General features: G+C 45.6%; 1 long non-coding RNA gene across 1 annotated transcript; it reads left to right on the forward strand.

The window, feature by feature from the left end:
• The first annotated feature begins 525 nt into the window (after positions 1 to 525).
• Positions 526 to 17,390, forward strand: LOC144307429 (uncharacterized). The gene is made up of 3 exons (XR_013374307.1): positions 526 to 866; positions 16,335 to 16,447; positions 16,781 to 17,390. It is a non-coding gene; the product is annotated as an uncharacterized LOC144307429 (long non-coding RNA).
• The last annotated feature ends 34 nt before the right edge of the window (positions 17,391 to 17,424 follow it).

Genomic DNA, 17,424 nt, shown 5'->3' on the forward strand with positions numbered 1-17,424 from the left:
GGCGCCTGCCTTTGGCCCAGGGCGTGATCCTGGAGACCCGGGATCGAATCCCACATCGGGCTCCCGGTGCATGGAGCCTGCTTCTCCCTCTGCCTGTGTTGTGTCTCTGCCTCTCTCTCTCTCTGTATCTGTCATAAATAAATAAAATAAAATAAATAAATAAATAAAGGGTTCTAGAACAACTTCTCCCTCAAAATTTGCATTGTTAAAAAAACCACATTATTTGGTGCTTTCTAATTTGTAACAGCCAAAAGTCAGCAACATGTACTTCTGACCAAGTTACTAGCCCAACTCTGAACAATCCCTGTTCCGTGGCTTCTGTATATTCCCTTAGAGTTCTACACACAGTACAGTTCTGTACCCAGCAAGCAGGAAAGAGATGGATGGCTGCAAGTACAGAAACTACTTCAAAACTTCTCTAGAGATTACGAATTTCCTTTTTTTTTTTATTGTGAATTTCTGATTCTATTTTCTTCCCCTCTATTGGGAACTGCTATTATATCTCCCACACACACAGCTTAAAAGAAGAATATTCTAGATCAGAACCCTTCCTGCAGAACCTAGAATGAGTTGTATACAACCAAAATGACTAGAGAGACTTCAGTATCTCACTAGTGGTGATAATTAAATTTATATTTATTTGCATAACTAAGAATAAACGAGGGCTGTCATGGAAACTGTAACATGATACCTGGGTGCTTGGACAACATGGAGGGTGGCCATAAAGTCTGAAAAACGATACTATTATTTTATCGTGTATTGAAATAGAATCTCCAGAAACCATTAATATGTATTCTTTTATGTTCCCAGGTTTCTTGGCAACCCTGAAATCTAGTACAGCGGTGAGGAGAGTTCAGGGAGAGTATGTGAGTAGACTAAGACTTCATTGTCAGGTACAGATGTTAACTAAGACTAGAAGGGATTTGCTCGGGAGGAGAGCAAGAAGAGGAGGATTAAGAGACTCCTAGATTGGGGTGCCTGGCTGCTAGACCATGTGACTCTTGTCCTGGGGTTGTGAGTTCAAGCCCCAAGTTGAACATAGAGCCCACTTTAAAGGTTATAAAAAGTATTCAGCAAGACATTAAAAAAAAAAAAGAGAGGGACGCCTGGGTGGCTCAGTGGTTGAGCGGCTGCCTTCTGCCCAGGGTGTGATCCTGGAGTCCCAAGATCCAGTCCCACATCGGGCTCCCTGCATGGAGCCTGCTTCTCCCTCTGCCTGTGTCTGCCTCTCTGTGTGTGTGTGTGTGTCTCTCATGAATAAATAAATAAAATATTTTAAAAAGAGAGAGAGAGATTCCTAGATTGGTCTGCTGTTTCTCCATATTAGGAGTTTTGCAAACACACTGCTACCACATTCACAGCACTGCCGACACCAGATGTGTGTGTGGGTTCCACACCAAGCAGTTGTGTGATTCCACCTGGGCGTCCAACAATTTAGCTCATTTCTGACACAGTCCACCTAGAGATGATCGTGTCAGGTCCCTGAGGCGAAGGGCTCATTCCCACAAGGCTGTCCCCCGTCAACCACCCCCAGTTCCAGTGTCAATTGCTAAGTCCAGATTGTGACCTGTGCTTCAGACTGCTACCTGTAAGTGAGAGGTTCTTATGATTCCCTCCTGAGTTCTGTGAGCCACTCAAGCCAATTAATCAAACTCAAGGAGGAGTTTGAGTTTACTTTCAGTTTCCCAGTTTATTATAAAAGGATAAGATGAAGGATACAGGCATCCCAAATACAACAGAGGCGTGATCAATCATTAACTCCATTTCCAGCCCCTCCTCTCCAGAGAACGGGGTGGGGGGTGGGGTAGGGCTGGAAATTCCAGTCCTCTAATCAGGTGACCAGACCCCATCCAGGAGCCCACCTAGAGTTGCCTCAGAACAAAAGACACTCCTATTACCTGGGAAATTCCAAAGGATTTAGGAGCCCTGTGTCTGGAACTAGGGCCAGCGACCAAAGATCAGAGCAAAAGGCACTCCTGGTGTTCTTCTCACTAAGAAATTACAAGGGTTTTAGGATCTCTGCCAGGAACAGGGATGGGAGGGGCAGAGACCAGTATACATATTATCTATCTTCTCACATGCTCACACATACAATAGTAAAAGAGAACTTATGTATTGTATAAAAGTCCTAGGATAAAGGTAACTGTTGGGCTGGTGGGACTGGGGACCTCAAAACGGCCGACCCCAGGCCAGCAACCTCCCAATAACGCTGCCTTGCCGCCCCAACATCTTCCCGCCTACGCTGCCTTGCTGCCCTACCCTAACTTGGCTTACAAGACCTGTAACCCTTGCCCTAATCAGAATGCCGCCCTGCCCCCATCTTCCCGCTGAAAACTCTTCACAGACCCTGCGGTTTGCCTGGGTGCGACTTGCCCGGCCCGTGGCTTCTCGCTCTCTCCCTCCCCTGGGGGCCGCGGAACTGCGCCCGAGAGGCGTCCCACTAAAAGCCTGTTTCGACCTACTTCTGCCTGGCCTCTCTATTCCATTTCACTACCGATCCGATTAAACCTGACAGTAACCACTAACCAAAAATACAAACTCTTCCTAAGTGCCAGAGGGTATGTTAAAAAGGGGGGGAGGGGAGAGGAGGAAACAAATGAAATAGATCACATGGTGAAAGACCTTAATATATAAAAATATAACAGGAGGCGCCTGGGTGGCTCAGTCAGTTAAGCATCTGCCTTTGGCTCAGGTCATGGTCCCCAGATCCTGGGATTGAGCCCCTTGTCAGGGGCTTCTCCCTCTGCCTCTGCAGCTCCCCCCTTGCTTGGGTTCTCTCTCGCTTTCAAATAAATAAACAAAATCTTTTAAAAAATAGGGCATCCTGGGTGGCTCAGCGGTTTAGCGCCTCCTTCAGCCCAGGGTGTGATCCTGGAGTCCCGGGATGGAGTCCCACGTCGGGCTCCCTGCATGGAGCCTGCTTCTCCCTCTGCCTGTGTCTCTGCCTCTGTCTCTCATGAATAAATAAAATCTTTAAAACAATAAAATAAAAATATAACACGAAACAGGCAGATCTGAGGTCAAACATTGATTCCATCAATAAATATCTTAAGGACTCTTACTACGCCTGTTAATGGCTTTCACATCGACTGACAAAGCAAAACCCAGCAGTGTGCTGTGTAGATGAAACACATCTGAAATGAGAAGAATCGGGAAAGCTAAAAATAAATGACTGAAATAAAAATGTACCAGAGAGTCTTTTTGTTGTTGTTGCTTTTAACTGAAGCAGGGATTGCAATTTTAATGATCTAAGAAAGGATAATTCTGACCAAAAGTTTTTAAGAGAAAAACTTTTGCTGCAATTTTAAGAAAGAAGAGAAAATTAAATCTAATTCGAGGAGAAATAGAAGCACACCAGTAACTGGAGACTGTAACAGATTCCTCAGATCTAGAAAGATGAAGTGAACATGAAATCAGGGTATAGGGATCCCTGGGTGGCTCAGTGGTTTAGCACTTGCCTTTGGCCTAGGGCGCAATCCTGGAGTCCAGGGATCAAGTCCCACGTCGGGCTCCCGGCATGGAGCCTGCTTCTCCCTCATCCTGTGTCTCTGCCTCTCCCTCTCTCTCTATGTCTGTCATAAATAAATAAATAAATCTTTAAAAAAAAAGAAATCAGGGTATATAGCAAACCTAAACGACATAATAAATAAGATGAATTTAGTGTGTATTAAACTCTGAATATGCTTTTTTTTTTCCAAATGCATTTTAAAGCATTCACAAAATCACAAGAACATAGCACATTCACATTTTAGGCCTCAAAAAAAGTCTCAGTATATTCCAAGGGGAAAAAAAATAATAAAATGAATAGTATTCTCTGGCCACAATGTAATATAACTGGGTATTAACAACAACAAACCGAAAGGGCTCTTCTAACAGGAAATGTAAAAACATGCTGTTAAACCACTCCTGGCTCAAAGGAGAAATGCAACACAAATTGTAGAATTTTTTGAAAATAGTAATAATGAAAACTGGAATCTATGAGAAAAGTTAAAACAGCTATCAGAGAAATATTTACGATATTAAATATCTATATGAATTAAAGTAAAAATGAATAAATATTACAACTCAAGAAACTAGGAAAAAAAGGTTAAGCCAGTGACCACGGAGGGAAGGAATGAGTAAAAAGAAAGGCAGAGATCAATGGGTTTGAAAACAGCAACAAAAATAACAGTAATATCAGATGATGACTGGGATATGCAGCCTGGTTGCTATGGGGACTCAGACTTTGCCTCTTGCACCTCAAGGGGGCAGGAGGGGCTGGCCTCCTCCCCTCCATCCCCCAAAGGTCTAAGGTCGAGCCCCCGCGTCTTTGGCAAGATCCCAGTCCCAGCAGTCTCCTGATTCATAACCAGTCTGGACCACGTGCAATAGGGTGGAAACCAAACCGCTCTATGCCGAGTTATTTAAAAGAAAGGCAGGTTTTGTGGTGGGTTTTGTTTTTGTTTTTTGGTTGTTTGTAATGACTTTTTTTTTCTTTTAATAAAAGTATTTTTTGGGAGGGGGGAAAAAAAGTAACACTAATAAATTCCAAACCCATTTCTTTGAAAAATAAAATTAACTTATTGCTAAACTACTCGAGAAAAAGGGAAATGGCACAAATACATGAAATTAGAAGTGAAGAGACACAGAAGAGGAAATTTTTTTTAAAAATTTAAAGATTTTATTTATCTATTCATGAGTGACACAGATAGAGAGGGACAGACAAAGCAGAGGGAGAAGCAGGCTCCACGCAGAAAGCCCGATGTGGGGCTCCATCCCAGGACTCCAGGATCACGCCCTAGGCCAAAGGCAGATGCTCAACCGTTGAGCCATCCAGGTGTTCCAGAAGAGGAAATTTTAAAGATATTCCATGTAAATATATTTGAAAAATTACATTAAATGAATAATTTTGTAGAAAACTCCAATTTAGGGCAGCCCTGGTGGCTCAGTGGTTTAGCGCCGCCTTCAGCCCAGGGCATGATCCTAGAGTCCCAGGATGGAGCCCCACATCCAGCTCCTTGCGGCGGGGCGGTTGGGGGGGGGGGAAGCCTGCTTCTCCCTCTGCCTGTGTCTCTCTCATGAATAAATAAATAAAATCTTTAAAAAATAAAAATACAGAAGAAAACAACCTAATAAACCTTATAGAAAACTGGGCTATGAGCCACCTGGGTGACTCAGTGGTTTAGCCTCTGCCTTCAGCTCAGGATGTGATCCTGGGGTCTGGGATCGAGTCCCACATCGGGCTCCCTGCATGGAGCCTGCTTCTCCCTCTGCCTGTGTCTCTGTCTCTCTCTGTGTCTCTTATGAATGAATAAATAAAATCTTTAAAAAAATAGCATATCTTAAAAAAAAAAAGAAACTGGGCTAGCGTTATCATCAGGCATATCTCAGGAAAAGAAATAAATTGCTGTTAACGATATGAAAATGTACAACATTGTTCATAACTTTAAAAAAATGCACATTAAAATGACATGAAGGGGCAGCCCCGGTGGCGCAGTGGTTTAGCGCTGCCTGCAGCCCAGGGCGTGATCCTGGAGTCCCTGGATCGAGTCCCACGTCAGGCTCTCTGCATGGAGCCTGCTTCTCCCTCTGCCTGTGTCTCTGCCTCTCTCTCTCTGTGTCTATATGGATAAATAAATAAAATCTTTAAAATAAAATAAAATAAAATGACATGAAGATATGTATCTCACCCTTGAGATTGGCGTACATCTAAACTGTTGATAGCACACTCTGTTGGCCTGGCTGTGAGGAAGCAGGCACTCTGATATGCTGAGTGTGGAAATGCAACGAGTACAACTTCTACCACAGGGATTTGGCAATATCCAGCTGGCCCAACCAGCAATACCATTTTATTACCTTTTTATTAAGCAATTCTGTTGTAGGAAATGGTTGGGGTTTGGAGCCAATGGCCAAGAAAGAATTCTTGAGACATCAGTCCAAAATGGTGGTTTAAAATTTTTTTTTATTTTAAGATTTTATTTATTTGAGAGACAGAGAGTTCATGAAGTGGGAGGAAGGGCAGGGGGAGAAGAAGAAGGGAGCAGGAAGCCCAACTAGGGGCCAGATCCCAGGACCTGGGATCATGACCGGAGCCAAAGGCAGATGCTTAACTGACTGAGTCACCCAGGCGCCTGGCAAAATAGTGGTTTCATTAAAGCAAGGGGATAGGACCTACGGGGCAGAAAGAGCTGCACCAGGGTCCAGAGGAGTGACCCGACTATATTGCGAGTGGGGAGGGGCTTAGGGATAATGAAAGTCTCTAAGGAATTTTGGAAGCAAGATTTCCAGGATCCCAAGGGAGTTAGCTGTTGTTAGGAGAAGGCAATTTATTACCGTCTAATAAAACACTAGTCAGGAGACCCTGCAGATGTCTATCAGTGGGTCATATGCTTGGGGGATGATCGCCAACATATGTCTCGGAAGGTGGAGATAAAGGAAGTTTCCAAAGGAATTTTTGTATGTTTAAAGAAGACTTACAAAATCTTGGGGGGTGGGAGAGATAATGTTAAGCTAAGATTACATTTTGCCTTTAGCAAAGTATTAACTTGGAGACAATTGAGTCCCCAGCAGGTCATACTGCCTGTTTCAAGGACTTGTCAAAGGGTTGTAAGTAGTAACAAAAATGTTCTTTTCTTTTTTTTTTTAAAGATTGTATTTATTTATTCATGAGAGATACAGACAGAGAGAGAGGCAGAGACACAGGCAGAGGGAGAAGCAGGCTCCATGCAAGGAGCCGGATGCGGGAGTCCATACCAGCACCCCAGGGTCACGACCTGAGCTGGAGGCAGACACTCAACCACTAAGCCACCCAGGCGCCCAGTAAGAAAAATTCTCTTTCGTCTTTGCTTCTCACATCAATTCCACTTCTAGAAATCTATCCCAAAGATACTCCAAAAAAATTATATATATATATATATATATATATATATATATATATATATATATATAAAATAGATATATGTGTGTACACACACATATACACACACACACACAGACAGACACAAAGGAATGAATGTTACTAAATGTAGCACGGTAATAGCTGGAAACAACCTAAACTTCTGTCAATAAGACTATGGTACCTCCACACAAGGGAGTATTATGCAACTGTAGAAAGCAGTGAGGGGGTGCCTGGCTGGCTCAGTCGGGAGAGCATGAGACTCTCAATCTCAGGGTTTTGAGTTCAAGCCCCACCTTGGCATAGAGCCGACTTCCAAAAAAAAAAAAAAAAAAAAAGGCAATGAGGAATATGCTACTATGGAATGATCATCAAGAAATAACTTTCGGGATCCCTGGGTGGCGCATTGGTTTGGCGCCTGCCTTTGGCCCAGGGCGCGATCCTGGAGACCCGGGATCGAATCCCACGTCGGGCTCCCGGTGCATGGAGCCTGCTTCTCCCTCTGCCTATGTCTCTGCCTCTCTCTCTCTCTCTCTCTCTCTCTCTCTCTGTCTCTCTCTGTGACTATCATAAATAAATAAAAATTAAAAAAAAAAAAGAAATAACTTTCATGGGATCCCTGAGTGGTTCAGCGGTTTGACGCCTGCCTTCAGCCCCGGGGCATGATCCTGGAGACCGGGAATGGAGCCCCGCATAGGGCTCCCTGCATGGAGCCTGCTTCTCCCTCTGCCACTCTGTGTCTCTCATGAATAAATAAATAAAATCCTTAAAAAATAATAATAACTTTCAAAATCAAGAGAAAACTTTCAAGTGAATAAAGTGAGGTGTAGACTATGAAAAGTATGCTCTCGTTTATCTAAAAAAGGAGACTTAGGACACCCGGCTGGCTCAGCGGTGGAGCCTCTGCCTTGGGCTCAGGGCGTGACCCCGGGGTCCCAGGATCGAGTCCCGCATCGGGCTCCCCGTGTGGAGCCTGCTTCTCCCTCTGCCTCGGTCTCTGCCTCTCTCTGTGTCTCTCCTGAATAAGTAAAATCTTTTTTAAAAAAGAGAGAGCGAGAGCGAGTTGGCTACAAGGCAGAAGCTACATAACGGAGTTAGCGCCTCGGCTTGCTCTCGAGCTTAGGGCCCTCGCCTTTCGCGAGACGAGGTCGCCCCCTGGCGGAGGCTGGCTCTGCGGCCCCGACGCCCTGCGCCGCGCGGGGTCTCCCGCCTCCCGCCTCCCGCCTTAGACTACGTAGGGAGTGGGGTCCCCAGCAGAGGGTGGGATGGAAGATTCTGAGCAATGGGAGAGCAAAGGGTCAGGGTCAGGTTCTAGAAGTTGGGGAGGAAGAGGGACGGGAAACCCGGGAGGCGCCGAGCCTGGAAGACTTAGGGGAGGAACTTGGGCTTCCTGTGGGTGGAGGGTGCCCGCCGCCTGCGGCTGAAGGAGGTGATTAACACGCTGACGTCACCTGGGGAGAAGCCCTGGGGAGGAGTGCAGGGGACGATAGGGGTTCTGGGGAACCTGGTGAGGTGTGCTGGCCGGGAGCCCGCAGCCGCGCTGACGTCGGGTTAGATGCTGTGATCAGATGCGCGAAAGCCTGGTCTTCCCAGAGCCTGGGCCGGGGAAAGGCCCTGGCACGGCCGCTTGGGCCCCTGGTGGGGAGGGCCGGGCCTCGGCCACTGTGAAAGTGGCCCCTGGGGGCAACGATGGGCGGATCCCCGCGTCCTGGCCACTCTCAGGTCTCCTCTGACCTCACCTCCTGGGAACTTACTCAGCAGCCAACTCCCCCCTCTGGAGTCGGGTCTCTAAGGGTGGAAGGCTCCTTCCCCACCCCGTCACTCTGGCCTCGCCCTTGGGTGAGAAGCTTGGGAGCGGCCGCCTCAGCGTGCATCTCCAATCCTCTTTCCAGTTTTCAATAGGAATCCAAAAGAAATAAACACTAAAAACAGGCAGGTTTCCTAAGTTCGTTTTCTGGTCCTGTAACATCTAACTCCTGAATTCACTCTTTGGCCCTAGCTAGCTGCAGAATGCGTCCAGGCAGCTGCACCCTGGAATAATTAGTTCCACCCATCCCCACACCTTTCTTTTTTTTTAAAGATTGTATTTATTTATTCATGAGAGACACAGGGAGAGAGAGAAGCAGGCTCCATGCACATGGGACTTGATCCCTGGACTCCAGGATCATGCCCTGGGCCAAAGGCAGGCACTCAACCGCTGAGCCACCCAGGGATCCCCCCACACCTTTCTTTGTCCTGCCTTCACTTCTCTTTAAAAGGTGAATTTCAACAATAAATAAAAGATGAATTTCCAGACAATTCTGTAGGGAAGACCCTGGGCTCACTAGCTGTGGTAGCCCTTCCCGGGTGCAAAATGCAACATATTCTCTCGGAGCCCATCAGCGGGGAGCACCCTGATGGAGGAAGCGGGTGGAAAGACGCCTCGCAGGGGGCCGCCCCCAGATCACGATTTTTTTTCAGATCGTACTTTTTAATATAACAAAAAGTCTTCTGAACCTTATACAGTGGAGTGTTACTCAGCCTTAAAAAGGCGGGTGTTTGGTGTTTGTCGCAACGTGGGTGAGCCCTGAGGACAGGCCACCTGGTGAAACAGGCCGGGAATGATGGCATCGGTGAGTGCTCAGTCAAAATCCTGAGCGGGAAGCAGAAGGCTGGTGGCGGGGGCGCCTGGGTGGCAGTTAGATATCCGACTCTTGATGGTGGCTCAGGCTGGGATCTCAGGGGCATGAGATCAAGCCCCGTGTGGGGCCCAGGCTGGGCGCGGAGCCTCCTTAGGGTTCCCGCTCCCCCTGCCCGCCCCCCTCTGTGTGACGGTTATTCAATTGTATGGACGTAGTTAATGATGTCCTTTTGGAATATAGGTGAGGTGTGGTGTCCTGAGCAGACGACCCCAGAGACGTCTTTTGTGCTCAGTGGTGGTGGTTTTATGAAAGCCTGGGGACAGGGGACAGGTCCCACGGGCACAGAGAGCTGCCGCCTGGTGACGGCTGGTGACGTTCTGGGGAGTTGGGGGAGGAAAGGAAGGGGGAGGCTTCAAAGGGATTTTCATGTGGCTAAGAAGACCTACGGGACCCTGGAGGCCTTGCTATTGTCACCTTACGGTCCTTTTCCCTCTAGCCAGGCGTTAACATCAGGACAGTCGGGAGCTTCCCAGAGGAACGGGCCCTCTGCCCCTTCAAGTCTCCGCCCCTGGGCTGCAGGTGATCGGGACATTTAAGGGTGCCTGCGTTTCCTTCTGGAGCCAGGTTATGGCTAAAAACGCTTAGGGCAGCCCGGAGTGCCTGGGGATTGTCCCACACACCCCACCTGCGGGGAGGGGAGTCAGCCTCACTTTGTCCTCAACTCCCTCTGCTCCCTCATCACTAATACCGCGGGACTGTACGGGTCACAAGGGCCCAGATGGTAAGTTTTACGTTCTGTGTATTTCACCGCAACACAAAATTGAGGAAAAACAAGTCGTGCGTGCTGTGCACTTGGCTGAGGGCCACCAGGGAGGGAGCCGGGCCGGGACCCTGCAGCCAGAGCCTCTAGCCCCCGGCCCTGCCCTGAGCCCCTCTCTGAGCTTCCAGGTTCTTCCTTCTGCATCGGACATCACATCACGCAGTCATCATTCAGGCCTCGAAGCGCTCCTGAATTTTACCCCTTCCTTTTCCTCTCGTCAGGAACCAGGCACAGGGTCAGTCATTTCCTTAAAAAGTCTGGATCAGACTACTTTGATCATTTGCATCATTTTTCGAGCCATTAAAATATACCAGGGCCTCACCACTGCCCGCACGTTTCACTGATGGCTAATACCAGGCTGAGCGACAGGCACCAGAGAAACCTTGCGAAAGGAGTTTCACCAAGTAGACATTCAAAGAAACCCTTAGGATCTGACGCCCCCTGCACGTCCCCTCCCCCGGGAGCACTAGGCTTGTGACCGCCAGCTTCACAGCCACAGCTCAGCCCTTCTGCCCATGGGTCCTGTCCCGGTGCCACCCAAATAAACTTACTAAGTTGCAGCCGTCAAATGTCTCCAGAATTCTTTCTTGACCATCATGCTAGACGAGCTCACAGCAAAACGAGGATAGTATTAGTACATTTTACACAGGAGAAAACTGAAACCCAGGAAAGTCAAACAATTTGTCCACAGCAGCACAGCTAGGTGCAACTTTAAAACAATGATTATTTGGTTTCAGAAACAGTTCCCTGATATAATCCACCCCCCTGCCACTTCTAGATTAATATACTTTTTAATTGGGCATATAACTTCTCAGAATAAAAACTGTATTTCCTGGCCTGAATATTTCCTTCTATAATTAAAAAAAAATTTTAACTTAAAAAAAAAGACCCCTGAAATTATGGCCAGAAGACCTAAATTCTAATCTCCAAAATTAACTGGTTATGGCCTTACACAAATTATTAAGTTTCTCACTCTCTCAACTTTTACATTTTTCTAAATGAAAGAAAATAATTTATATACTCTTTTAAAGTAGTTGGAAAAGGACAAGAGCGACATTTTAGATTTTAAGTTCACATATAACATTACATTAGTTTCAGTTGAACAACATAATGATTCAGTATTTGTTTATTGTGAAACGATCACCACAATATTTAGTTAAAATCCATCCCCATATGTAGTTACAGAAAAAAAAAAATTTTTAAGGTTTTATTTATTCATTCATGAGAGAGAGAGAGGCAGAGACATAGGCGAGGGAGAAGCAGGATCCCTGTGGGGAGCCTGATGTGGGACTTGATCCCAGGACCCCAGGATTATGACCTGAGCTGAAGGCAGGCGCTCAGCCGCTGAGCCACCCAGGTGCCCCCCAATTTTTTTCTTGTATGGACCTTTAAGGTCTACTTTCTTAGGAACTTTCAAATAGACGATACAATATTATTAAGTCCAGTCACCACACTGTACATCACATCCCTAGAACTTATTTTATAATGGAAAGTTTGTCCCCTTGATCTCCTTAACCCTTTTTGCCCACCCCCAACCTCTGCCTCTGGCAACCACCAATCTGCTATGAGCTTAGTTTTTTAGACTCCACATATAAGTGCTGTCATATGGTATTTGCCTTTCTCTGACTCATTTCACTGACCATAATGTTCTCAAGGCCCATCCTTGTTGTCACAAATGGCAAGATTTAATTCTTTTCTATGAGTAGTATCCCATTATAGACACACACACACACCCCACATCTTCTTTATCCACTCATCCATCACTGGGGACTTCAGTTGTTTTCATATCTTGACTATCGTGAATAATACTGCAGTGAACATGAAAGTACAAACATCTTTTCGAGATAAGTGTTTGTGTTTTCTTTGGATAAATACCGGGAAGTGAATTACTAAATGATATTGTAATTCTATTTTTTAAAGATTTTATTTATTTATTTGGGAGAGAGAGAGCACAAGCAGGGGGGAGGGCAGAGGGAGAGGGAGAAGCAGGCCCCCTGCTGAGCAGGGAGCCTTGAACTGCGCTGAAGGCAGCCGCTTCACGGCTGAGCCACCCAGGCGCCCCAATTTTAAGTTGTTCCTGATTATCCTGCAGAATTGGTGCCCTGAACTGCCACTGTCACTGGGCACAACCAGTGCGGCTTGCATGTCTGACTCTGATACTCTCCCCACTGGCTCCAGGGACGTGTGAGCTGTGCAGTCACCTGTGACCCTGCACTTAGGAAGGCCATGCTCTCGGTTTGATGCTCTGCGGTTTCCATCCTGAAATTCCCAAGAATGTTTGAACAAGGGGCACTGCATTTTCATTTTGCACTGGGCCATCCAAGTCACGTAGTCAGCACCGGGTGCTGGACACTGCACGCTGCTCATCAGGCCACTGTCACTGTCCCCTCTAGAGACTGGATAACCCTGATCAGGAATCACTCCCCGTCTTCCCTGCTGCTTCTCCTCACCTGTTCCCAATTCAAGATGCGGGACCGCAGCATCTAAACTGCAGAGTTTCCAGCTGCAGTGGGAACTAGAAATATGAATATCGAGTATTTTACGGTGGGAGGGAACTGTATCTTCTAAGGAGGAAGTGGGTGGGAGTCCTCCAAACATAGGAAGTAGGTTCAGAGGCTCAAGAGCCAAAGGGGATCACAGATGCTCAGTAAGATAGAACGACAGGTATATATAGATTTGTCCCATTCTTCGAAATAACTGTCTAATATTCTGCGGGAAGACATACTGGAACTCAGTCATTGCCCTGCTGATGGGCATTCATGATATTTCCACTTTTTTGCTACTACAGTGTTGTAACATATCTTTCTACATTTGGCCTCACGTACTTATGATTTTGTCTCAGTAAGCTAGGTTCTTAAGGGTGGCGTAGCTGGACAAAAGTGAATATGTCTATGTTGAGTATTTACTGCCAGATTACTTTTTTAAAAATATAGTATAGTAACTTACAGTCCCACCCACAACGAAGTGCCTTATTCCATCCTTCAAGTTTCTGAATATTATCACTCGTTTCTTTTTATTAGTCTGATGAGTGAAAAATGATATATCAGGGAAAATAAAAAGAAAAATGACATCAGTATTCTTTTAATTTCTGGTCTCTTGGCTACTAGCACCTTTTCACATGTTTATTAGCCACCTGGAGTTCCTTTTTTTACAAATTACCTATTCATATCCTTTCCTCATTTTTCTTTCATTTTCTTCCTTTTTCTTATCAATTTGTAGGTACTCTGTGTATTAGAGATACTCTATTAGTCATACGTGTTGGAAAATTTCTCAGAGTGTGTTTCTAGTTTTTTTTTTCTCTATGGTATGCTATCTTTAGTCTTAAATTTTTTTTAATTTTATTTATTTATTTGTGAAAGAAACAGAGAGAGAGAGAGAGAGAGGCAGAGACACAGGCAGAGGGAGAAGCAGGCCAATGTGGGACTCGATCCCGGGTCTCCAGAATCATGCCCCCGGGCCGAAGGCAGGTGATAAACTGCTGAGCCACGCAGGGATCCCTAGTCTTAATTTTTTAAAGGTAGCTAAATATGTCTTTTCCCTTATGATTTCTCTTTTTGTTTTGTTATTCTTGCTTAAGAAAGTTTCACCATACATTTCTGTGTTGACTGGTTACAATAAGCACATTTAAAAACAAAACACTTTTTTTAAGGAAAAAAATCTAAAGACCATGAAAGAGTATGATGAAAACCAGTATTTTTAGGTCCAAATCTATTACCAACCTAGAGGCTCAGACAAGTCACCGAATCTCTCAGTATCTCCCTGTCTTAGTTTTACAAGTAGAGGATAAAACCACCTGCCCTGCTGATGTCACAGGGTCGCTGTAAAGATAAAATCAGATTTTAAAAGAGTTTTGAAAAGTATAAATATGGGTTAGAAAAGTATAAGGTATTGGGGTACCTGGTTGGCTCCGTCGGTGGGGTGTGCCACTCGATTTCAGGGTCATGAGTTCAAGCCCCACGTGAGGTGTAGAGATTACTTAAATAAAACTTAAACAAAATAAAAATATAAGGTATTATTACTATCATGTGTTTTCCCTCTTTACTTGAAAGGTAATGTGATGAGTAAAAAGAGTCATGTTCCATCTTGTGCCAATTACTAAGCGCTGTGCCTCTGAGCTGCTTGTTTAGTTTCTGTAAGGTTCACTTTCCTCATTCTTAAAATAAGAGTTGGTCTCTAAGGTTTCTTCCTGCTATAAGGATCTGAAAATATTACAGCGAAAGCCCGAACAAGAAAGTTATGTGAATTTTTTCTTTTTGCATTAAAAGTATATTCTTAGGATCGAGTGCTTAACTATGTATCTTAAAGATATGTAAATGGAGAATGGGTTGGAAGAGGACAACTGTACATGCACGGACACTCATTTGGAGTCGTCCGCAGTGGCTTAGGTGAGGGATGGTGGTGGATTGAACCAGGATGAGAGCAAAGGAAACAAACAGTGAATTAGGCTTCAGTCTCACCTGATCATTTGGTCCATGTTGAGGTGTTTGTTAAGTCACAGAAAGCGCTGATATGATGGATAGATACAGGTACAAAAGCTTTAGTAGCAAAACCAAAATTTATTTCCCATCCTGATCCAAATTTGTTCTCCAATTTTCTTTTTTAAAAGATTTTTATTAATAAAAGATTTTTATTTATTTGAGAGAGAGAGAGCGCAAGCTGAGGGAGGGGCAGAGAGAGAAGCAGGCTTCTGGTGGAGCAGGGAGCCTAAATGCAGGGATCCATTCCAGAACCCCAGGATCATGACCTGAGCTGAAGGCAGACGCTTAACCGATGGAGCCACCACCCAAGTGTCCCTTCAATTTTATTTCTTAATACCAAGGCTCTTTCTAGTGCAGGCTAATATTTCGACATATGTACTGGCTCACAATTTACTCTTTATCCTCAAATATATCTGTGTGGGGGGAAGGTAGCATATTTTATAACTGGTCCAACCTTGTTCCTAAGCCTCTGTCCCACAAGATGGGGAGAAACAGGGGAAAATCTAACTACCTAATTTAAGATCTCTCAGTTCCTTCCTGTTTTGCATAGTAGTGGTGATTGTATTTCCAAAGAGACCACATCAATATCTCCCATCCCAGGAACTGTTTTGCAATGTGAGCTGGGCATCCACCCTTGAAGAGGTGGAGTCTATTTCCTTTCCCTTTGAAACAGAGTTGGCCCTGATTACCTGTTAGAATGGGATGGAAGCCCTCATATGTAGCTTCTGGGGTACAAGCCTTAACAGATTTGTGGCTCCTGTCTGCCTTGGTTGGAACATTTCTCCTGGAAGTCCGTTGCATATAAGAGGTCTAGTCACCTTGCCAGAGACAGAGGCCGCCATGGAGAGAGGCCTAAAGCTATCTTGATTGTTACAGCTCAAGCCAAACTCCCATCAGAACTGCCCAGCTTAAAAAAGAAAACAAAACAAAACAAAAACCAGCCGAGCTGACCCCGAGATTCTTTTTTTTTTTTAAAGATTTTATTTATTTATTCATGAGACACACACACACACACACACACACACACAGAGGCAGAGACACAGGCAAAGGGAGAAGCAGGCTCCATGCAAGGAGCCTGCTGTGGGAGTCGATCCGGGTCTCCGGGATCACACCCTGAGCTCCAGGCGGCACTAAAACGCTGAGCCACCCAGGGATCCCCCCACATGCTTTTTTTTTTTTTTTTTTTCCACATGCTCTTCTTAAATGTGATGTTGACATTCCTCCCAATGTGGGGTGGAATCTATATTCTCTCCTCTTTTTTTTTTTTTAATTTTTATTTATTTATGATAGTCACAGAGAGAGAGGCAGAGACATAGGCAGAGGGAGAAGCAGGCTCCATGCACCGGAAGCCCAACGTGGGATTCGATCCCGGGTCTCCAGGATCGCGCCCTGGGCCAAAGGCAGGCGCTAAACCGCTGCGCCACCCAGGGATCCCTATATTCTCTCCTCTTGAATTTGGGTGGGTCTGTGACTAAGATGGAAGTAACACAAAGTTAAAAAAAAAAAAAAAAAAAAAGATGTTCTCCTCTGCCATCTCTTAGGATGCTCTCCCTTGGAATCCAGCCGCCCTGATGTGAGGAAGCAGACCTATGGAGAGGCCACGTGGATCCCAGCCCACAGCCAGAATAACCTCCGAGCCCGTGAATGACTGCAGGTAATGCCAGCGCCAGCCTGTCAAATCATCTCTAAGGCTCTGTCTTCCAGCCGAAGTCCCAGAGATTTCCGAAGAGAAACTGTCCCCATTCTATTCTTTCCCGATTCTTGACCCTGGAGTGGCTCCTTGCGCAGCAGTAATCACAACACTGGGTCAACACCCTCAAGGCGGAATCTAGGTGCATGAGGAGCGGTCATGGGAGCAGAGGGAGGGAGGCAAGCTCAGGGCCTGTGGCTGACCCCTGGGACCTAGCTGCTGTCTAGTCTTTTCCTCTAGTTTCAGGCCCTGCCCAACGGGCTGCTTTGTCTCATTCTCTCCTTCCCTTGTTTACAGAAGGCGTTGTCTGGTCCCAGCGCCTTTCCTTGGAAGGTGATGGTTCAGTCTCTTCAGAATCCATTCTTCTCTTCCTCCTCCTCCAAACTCCCAGTGTGGCTGGATTCCCTGGATGGCTGGGTGTTCTCCCTTTTCTCAACTATTTTTTTTTTTTTTAAGATTTTATTTATTCATGAGAAACAGAGAAGGCGGAGACACAGGCAGAGGGAGAAGCAGGCTCCCTGCAGGGCCGTGATGATCCAATTTAAAAAGGGATTTGTGGGGCCCCGGGTGGCTCAGTGGTTCGGAGTCTGCCTTCAGCTCAGGTGACCCTGAGGTCCTGGGATCGAGTCCCACATCCGGCTCCCCGCACGGAGCCTGCTTCTCCCTCTGCCTGTGTCTCTGCCTCTCTCTCTCTCTCATGAATAAGTAAAATCTTTAAAAATAAAAAATAAAAAGGGACTTGTGGACAATCTACAAATGACCTGGGTTTGCATCTAGAATGGAATCTCAGGTACGGGTCACAACTTTATTTCTTCATCTGTTGCATTTTGATGGTGATTATCTCCTCACATTGTTAAAATGATTAAATGACGTTGTAAATCATAATCCGATACAAAATAAAACAAAAATTAATTATTATGACTAAAAAAAGCGTATTGGCC

Source organism: Canis aureus, chromosome 38 (assembly GCF_053574225.1).
Source record: "Canis aureus isolate CA01 chromosome 38, VMU_Caureus_v.1.0, whole genome shotgun sequence".
Lineage (NCBI taxonomy): Eukaryota > Metazoa > Chordata > Mammalia > Carnivora > Canidae > Canis > Canis aureus.